Below are 7212 nucleotides of genomic sequence, written 5' to 3' on the forward strand. Positions count from 1 at the left end.
GCCAAGGGGGGGACCCCAAGTAGGCTGAATCCTACTTGGGGTTCCTCCCCAATTCGCCCCCCTTCCTTATTCATCGAAGGGGAAAGGAAAGAGAGGGGGGAGGAAGGGGGAGGCCGAATCCTCCCCTTCCCTTCTCCCTTCCCCTCTTTCCTTCTCCTCCTATTTTGGCCTATATGGGGGCGCACCAGCCCCTCAGGGGCTGGTCTGTCCCCCTCTTGGCCCATTAGGCCCATATAGTCGCCGGGGCGTGCTCGGAACCCCTTCTAGTGATCCGATATGTACCCGGTACCTCTAGAACACTTTCGATGTCCGAATATCATCGTCATATATATGAATCTTTACCTCTTGACCATTTCGAGACTCCTCGTCATGTCCGTGATCTCTCCGCGTTGTCGAGGCTTCCACCACCAACATCGTCGTCGAGGAATCCCTCCGCGTGTGGGCGTTCTCCCGCTGGAGGGGAAGCACTGAGCTTGCATGGGGGTTCCTCCGTGCGGGCTTCCACCACCTCCCGGCCGGCTCGCCGCCCATGTTCAACCTCGTGGAGCAGCGTCCCCACACCAATGCTCCAGTGGTAGGGATCGTCGTCCACTTCACTAACAGGTTCGATGCCGACTACCTGCTCGGCAAGGTGTATTAGTGTGGGTGCGAGTTCATCGCATTCACGGCCTATAACATCTTCACCGACTTCAAGAGCGTCTTCCCTGCTCGCAACCGCATGCACAGCCTCCCGTACTACCTCGGCGACAACGGCCTTGAGGAGGAGGACTACTGAAGCCGGCGGCGAAGAAGACGGTGTTGCCCTAGCTACCCTATCTATCTACTATGTAGTGTGAGTTTGGTGTGTGTGTTGCCCGAGCTATCTATGTAAGGTTAAACTATTATCTATCGGTGTCTATGTAAGAACTTATGTTGCCCTAGCAACCCTATCTAAGTTAAGTTATGTGTGTTATATTAATGCTTTGTTATGTTTGTATTTTGTTTGTCCCAAGTTTAGACACGGCTAATTGGCGTGGGAAAAATTAACCAAACAAACTAAAAATGATGTGTTTATAGATGCCTTCTAAAAATAAGAACATATTGTACATTTGTACACGGCTTTGGTTTGAGAGCTCTGTATTTTTTAGGTATTCAAAGAATACTTTGGTTTTCAGAAATATTGAAGTATCAAATACTTTGAGATATTTGGCTTTAGTCAAAAGTGTAGTTTTAACTACACTATGTTTGAAGTATATAAAAAAGAGGGTTAGACCTTTTTTTTCTAATCATGAAGTATTGGTTTGCTAGGCATAATAATATTGCAGTTTGCAAATACTTTGATTCTAAAAAATGAAGGGCCCCATAAAGGAAAGCCAAAAAAATTCCTCAATGAGATAGAAGAGATTGGACAATCAAATTAATGAAAAAAGCAATCAGAAACAAAAAAAGAACAAAGCAATCCTTCCTAAACAAAAAAAGAAACATCGCTTGTTTCTGGGCTTCTTTTTGGGCCAGCGAACTAGTTTTTTTTTAGCAGAACTGACGAACTCGAGGACAAAAGTTTGGCAAGTGCGAGAGAGAAGAGATGAACTTGATGTATATTCCTTGTGCTGCTCAAGTACTAATTACTGTCATCTGATGAGCTATGGTATGATCCAATACTCGAGGTTATTAGCTAACAAAATAATCCTATCACTGAACTGGTAGTTGTTTTATGCCGAAACTGAAAGTGTCGAAACTTAACAGTAAACTGCATACATTCAGTGATCGACAGTTGCACTAAACAGAGTTGCATTTGAGATAAACAGACTTGGATTCCTAAACAGTGGTAACAACAGTAGACAAACATCTCTAACGAGAGATGGCCATCAAGTAAAAAATTCCTAGAGCAAGTATTCCTAAAGCTATCAGATTGGATTGCTTCTTCAACTCAATCAGCTTCTTGAAGTTCTTGTTCATCTTCTTCAATTCCGTCTTCAGTTCGACATCTACCACCGTCGGGTATTCCGGACGCGCTGCTGCTGCCGGAGCGGCACTGTCATGGGGCAGATTGGACTCGCGGATTGCATTCCCCCTCGAATCCAGCAAGCCCGACCCTTGAAGCCTCTGGATGTAATCATCCATCCACTCGAAATGGTGGCATTTCTTCACGATCTGAAAACGAAATCATGTAACCTAAATCCAAATCTGACAGATTTTTTGAGAAATTAGAGATAAAGGATGCGAGGAAAACTTAGATCTAACCTGCCCCTCCGGCTTGCTCTCGCATTTGACGAACTCGCACCCAAAGTTCCCATTCTTCTCCTCCTTCAAAGTCAACCGCTTCAGTGGCGCAGTCCGTGGGCAGTCAGGGCATCGAGTCATCGGCACTGGACCATACACCGGCCATGTGGAATGGGGGGCTGACGAGGAGGTCGACATATCGCCCGAGAGGAAGAAACAGAGGAATTGCTCGAGAGGAAGAAGAACGAGAAGATGGGGAAAGAAACAGAGGAATTGCTCGATCTGCTCGATGCCTTTGTCTGTCAGATGGAGAAGAGGAGAAGGGGAAGCTATATTGACGATTTGCCACATTGTATTTTGCAGTTTCAATTTTTGAACCAACTCTTAACACTGACATGTGGTGGTCATGTGCGAAAAATACAATTTCATATGTAAAGTGGGGCAGATCGTAAAAAAACCCGAGAAGGACAGTGCAGTAGCCAATCAGGATGCATCACGCGGATTGCGCATGCCTGCCCCACATCTGACTGGTGGTGTTTGGCGCTTGGTAGGATCCGACGGCGCACGTTCAACTCTAGGGTTTGGAGCATTTCTGCGGGGTTATGAGCGAGTCAACGGGGTTATTAGGGTTTGGCCAGATTTCAAATGGCCATAACTAAATTAGAAAAAATCGCAAAAATATAAAACAAATGTAGTTCGTCCGTTTATGAGACCTAGTTACCATAAAAAAAAATATAAACTCAGTATAGGGGCGTTTTTTGAAAAATCATTTTTTGAAGTGATCTGTCGAAATCAAGTTCAAATGTTTTTAAAAAATTCAAAAAAATTCAAAATGTTGTAATTCTTGCGCACATAGCCGTCATATGTGACAAGGTTATGAGAAAAAAAATATAAACTTGGTGTAGGTCATTTTCATGAAAAAAGTCTTCACACAAATGAGCTATCACCTATGAACATTTTCAGAGTTCGTAGAATAGGGAGAGAGGGTTTAGGGTTTGAAAAAAATCAAAATAATTAAAAAAAATCAGAAAAATCTCCATAGCTTCATTTTGGAGTGAGTAAGAAGGATCTGAACTTACCTTTTCATTTTCATATCTAAAACGTGTTATTTGACGGTTTTGAATTAAAAGCATATTTTTTTCAAAAAAATGTAGTAATATGAATATTAATCAATAAATAGTGAGACTTTGTTTTTACCCTATATATATGGATCAAGTGTTAATAAAAATATATATGCCTCATTTAGGCAAGGTAAAAAAAACTTGATTTCAAATAGGGCTGTTTACCCTAGTTTTCGAGCTCGTTTCTAGCACATTTCTCATTCGGACTGTTCACCTACGAATATTGGACTTCAAATGCTCGATCAAATACACCGCACAGAGCAATGAACCTCCAATGTTCAACTTCAACTTTGAGTCGAATCCAAATTTTGGCCCAAATTCAAATATTGATTTAAATTCAAATTTTGATGGAAATTTGAATTCTGACTCAAATAAGAAACTAAAGTAGAAGCAACATTATTACAACTGATAAGTTATCACAATAGCTCAAATCTACCAAGTTTTAAGATGCCAACATCTTAATACAAATCTACCAAGTTTTAAGCGATCCACTCGCCCTCAAATTGACAACACAAACATTTCCCAACAACTTAATTCAAATTTTCGACTTGCTCCTTGTGTTTGCAGCTGGCTTCATCGTCTTGCTCCTGGTTTCCCTAGTTGAGATGCTCTTTTCTTTCAGACTCTTGTTCCTTTTGATCTTGGGCTTTACTTGGGGTTTTCCTCGTGGAGGTGCTGATGGAGTAGTTGCACTCGCCGAGCACTTGACGACCATTTGACGGTCATCTATGGTTCAGTAATCTTTAAAGGCACAATTGGAAAAATTACGCTCTCCTCTTCCTCTCTTATAGATTCAAAACCATCAAAGGCCATGGTTTCAAAATCTTCTGCTTCTTCATCTCTTGGCCTTTTCTCCCTAGAGCTGGTAAATAAAATTATAAGCCATAGGAAAAAAAGAGAACAAATGCAAACAAAAGGGTAGCTGCATTCTACAAAGGGTGCAAACACACACCAAGATGCTTCATTTGCTGCTGCATTCTCCACTGCATCTTCAGTCTCCATTGCTGCTGCATTCTCCTCAGCATTGGCTGTTGTCCATCTTTCCTCCTCTCCAAATGATGCATCCACTGCATTCGTACAAAGCCTAGCAATATGCCCCAGAACTCCACATTTTTTGCAAGCACGCTTCTTTGGTAGACGACCCTCCTCACCTGCTCTAATCCTCTGGTTCCTTGGTCTTCCTGGTGGTCTAGTAATGACAGGAGCGTGGAGTTTGAACCCTGGATCTACTATGTTCCATTGATCTTTCCCCAATAGTGCAGGCACATTTTCAGCATAAGCAGCCATAAATTTGGCAACAGAGAAATACTCAGAGCAATATTGATCAACTTCACCATATCCACCCCCTATAACGGTCATCAGATGTAGGGCATGTATGCATGGCTTCCCACGGATCTGCCATTTCCTACAAGTACATTCTCTAGTACTTAGGTTCACAGGATACCTCCATACCCTATTTTTAGTGTCAGTATAGGTAACCTCTCCCTCCTATGTACCAGATCGAATACATTTCATCTTCAGTCCTCTTGCCTTCAAGTGCAATGACTTAATCAGTGATGGGAGCATTTGATGACCAACATATTGTGTTTATGCAATTCTTTTGCGAAGAGCCATCTTTATCATGATCATTTGCCTCATCTTGTCAAATGCTTGCCACAACAAGAGCCCTTTCACTGACTTGAACTTTGAATTGAAGCATTCTGCAAGGTTACTGGTCACATAATCTACTTTGCAGATTTCGTTGAATTTGCTTCTTGACCACACCTTGCCATGATGTGCATCCATGTACTCCTTCACAAGAGGATTTTGAGCATACAACACTCTCAAATGGTGTTCATGCTTCCTTTTGATGCATGTGTATGATGCTGGCCATAAGTTCTCATCATAAACTTTACCTTTGAACTTCTTTTTGAAATTATGCGCTAGGTGTCGCATACATTCCCTATGCTCCACTCCAGGGAATACAATTTCCACTGCACTCTCTAAACCCTTGCAAGCATCTGTGTGTATAGCTAAACTTGGGGGTGTGCCTATAATGTTGCGCACCTGCTGCAGAAACCAGACTCAACTTTCCTCAGACTCTGCCTCCACCACACCAAATGCAACTGGGAATAGCCAGTTGTGTCCATCAATTGCAGAAGTTGCTACTAGCTGTCCTCTCCATCTTCCAGTCAAATGTGTAGCATCTACAGCCAAATAGGGCCTGCAACCATCTAGAAACCCCTGCCAGCAAGCCTTGAAACAAACAAAAGCCCTTCTGAAGCACTCCTTCTGAAATGACTTCCCTTTTATTTTGAATGGAACTGTATGCTTGTCAATCTCTACAACACTCCTTGGACTTGCCATCTCCACTTCAGCTTTGAAAGTGTAAAGCAGCTGAAAACTGTCATTCCATTGACCATTAATTCTGTCAAGAGCCTTTTCTAGCATTGACAATTCTCATGTAAGGAATTTCTATCTTGTACTTCTCAAAAAGCTTCCCATGGAGTGCTGTTGGACCAAGTCCAGATTCTTCTCTCAGCCAATCCAATATAGCATCTGCCACCCACCTAGTTTTTGCTAGCTTGGTTTTGGCCTTCCCCCCTCCCGCTCCAGGTGGACAGGTGTGCTTGTGTGGGTTTTTCTTTATCTAAAACAAAATAAAAGGGTAAAGAACAGTTAAGAAACCTTACTCAACGATCTGAAACTAAATTACTAACTGAACTTGGATTACCTGAATATATTTGCTCTTTCTCATACGAGATGCATGCAACTTCCACCTACACCTAGGATATGGACAAAAAACTGTGAACCTTGCTGGCTCACTCCTTTTAATCTTATAGGTGTTTTCAGATATAATGCACCATGTTGTCACTGCATTCCGACAGTCCACCATTGATTGGAAAATGGTACCTACACTAAGCTCAGGTTTTTCCCTGTTCCACTCAATTGTTGGCATGTCATCACCATCGTATTCATCCTCGATTAAGCTGTCCATGTTCTCCACCTTCTCTTCATCGTCAGTGTCATCAAACCTAGCTTGGCTGATGGGCTCCTCCATATATTCGTCATCCACTGCTTGCTGACTGGCTACATCGACCAGTTCAGGAAACATCATCTCGTCTTCATCATCATTTGTAGGCACTGCCTCGTCAGGTTCTGCATCTTCTTCTACACCAACTGCAGAAGGTACACGAGAAGCAGCAGCTGAATCGGAACAAGAATTGGCAGCAGGCATGTTGTGACTCCATGAACCACTTGCTTTACTTGGTGTCGACCTACAAGGAGTGCCGGGGTGCTGGCTATTAGCACAGACAGATGATGTCTGAACTCCCTTCCCCTTTGCTCGTTCTACGCGTGGCTGAAGCACATCGATTTGGAGTTTACCGAATCGGCAACCAGCAATCCCAGCAAAAAGCAACGGCATATGATCGTCGCAAGTTAGTGGGAGAAATCTTTGCTCGTCACTGCTGAAGTAATTCAGTTCAACAACATCGACATCACTCCAGGGATAGGTGTTTCGGAGCTCAGCTCACAAATCTTTGAAAGACATGTTGGTTTCTACCACTTTGGGATAGAAAAATGATGAAATCAAATATGGTTTAGTACCACGCAGCACACTAGTTTCCATTCTAATCGCCAGCCGGAAAGCCAGCGCGGGATCAATCCTATTTTGTTGGGGAAGGAAACAAAGGCTTCAGTTAGCTGGGTAAAATCGAGCACAAATTCGAACGATTCAAGCAAACAGAAGTCAAATACGGCCTACAATACGACTTAGAACGTCAATTTGAGAGGAAACAATGCTTACCCAGGTTTAATCCATGAATTATCTCTCGCGGATTCAACCCAATCCTCTCCATGATCGACTGCATTCCGGGCGTCCTCACTCAACATCGCTATGTAATCCCAG

Source organism: Triticum dicoccoides, chromosome 1A (assembly GCF_002162155.2).
Source record: "Triticum dicoccoides isolate Atlit2015 ecotype Zavitan chromosome 1A, WEW_v2.0, whole genome shotgun sequence".
In the NCBI taxonomy this organism is placed as follows: domain Eukaryota; kingdom Viridiplantae; phylum Streptophyta; class Magnoliopsida; order Poales; family Poaceae; genus Triticum; species Triticum dicoccoides.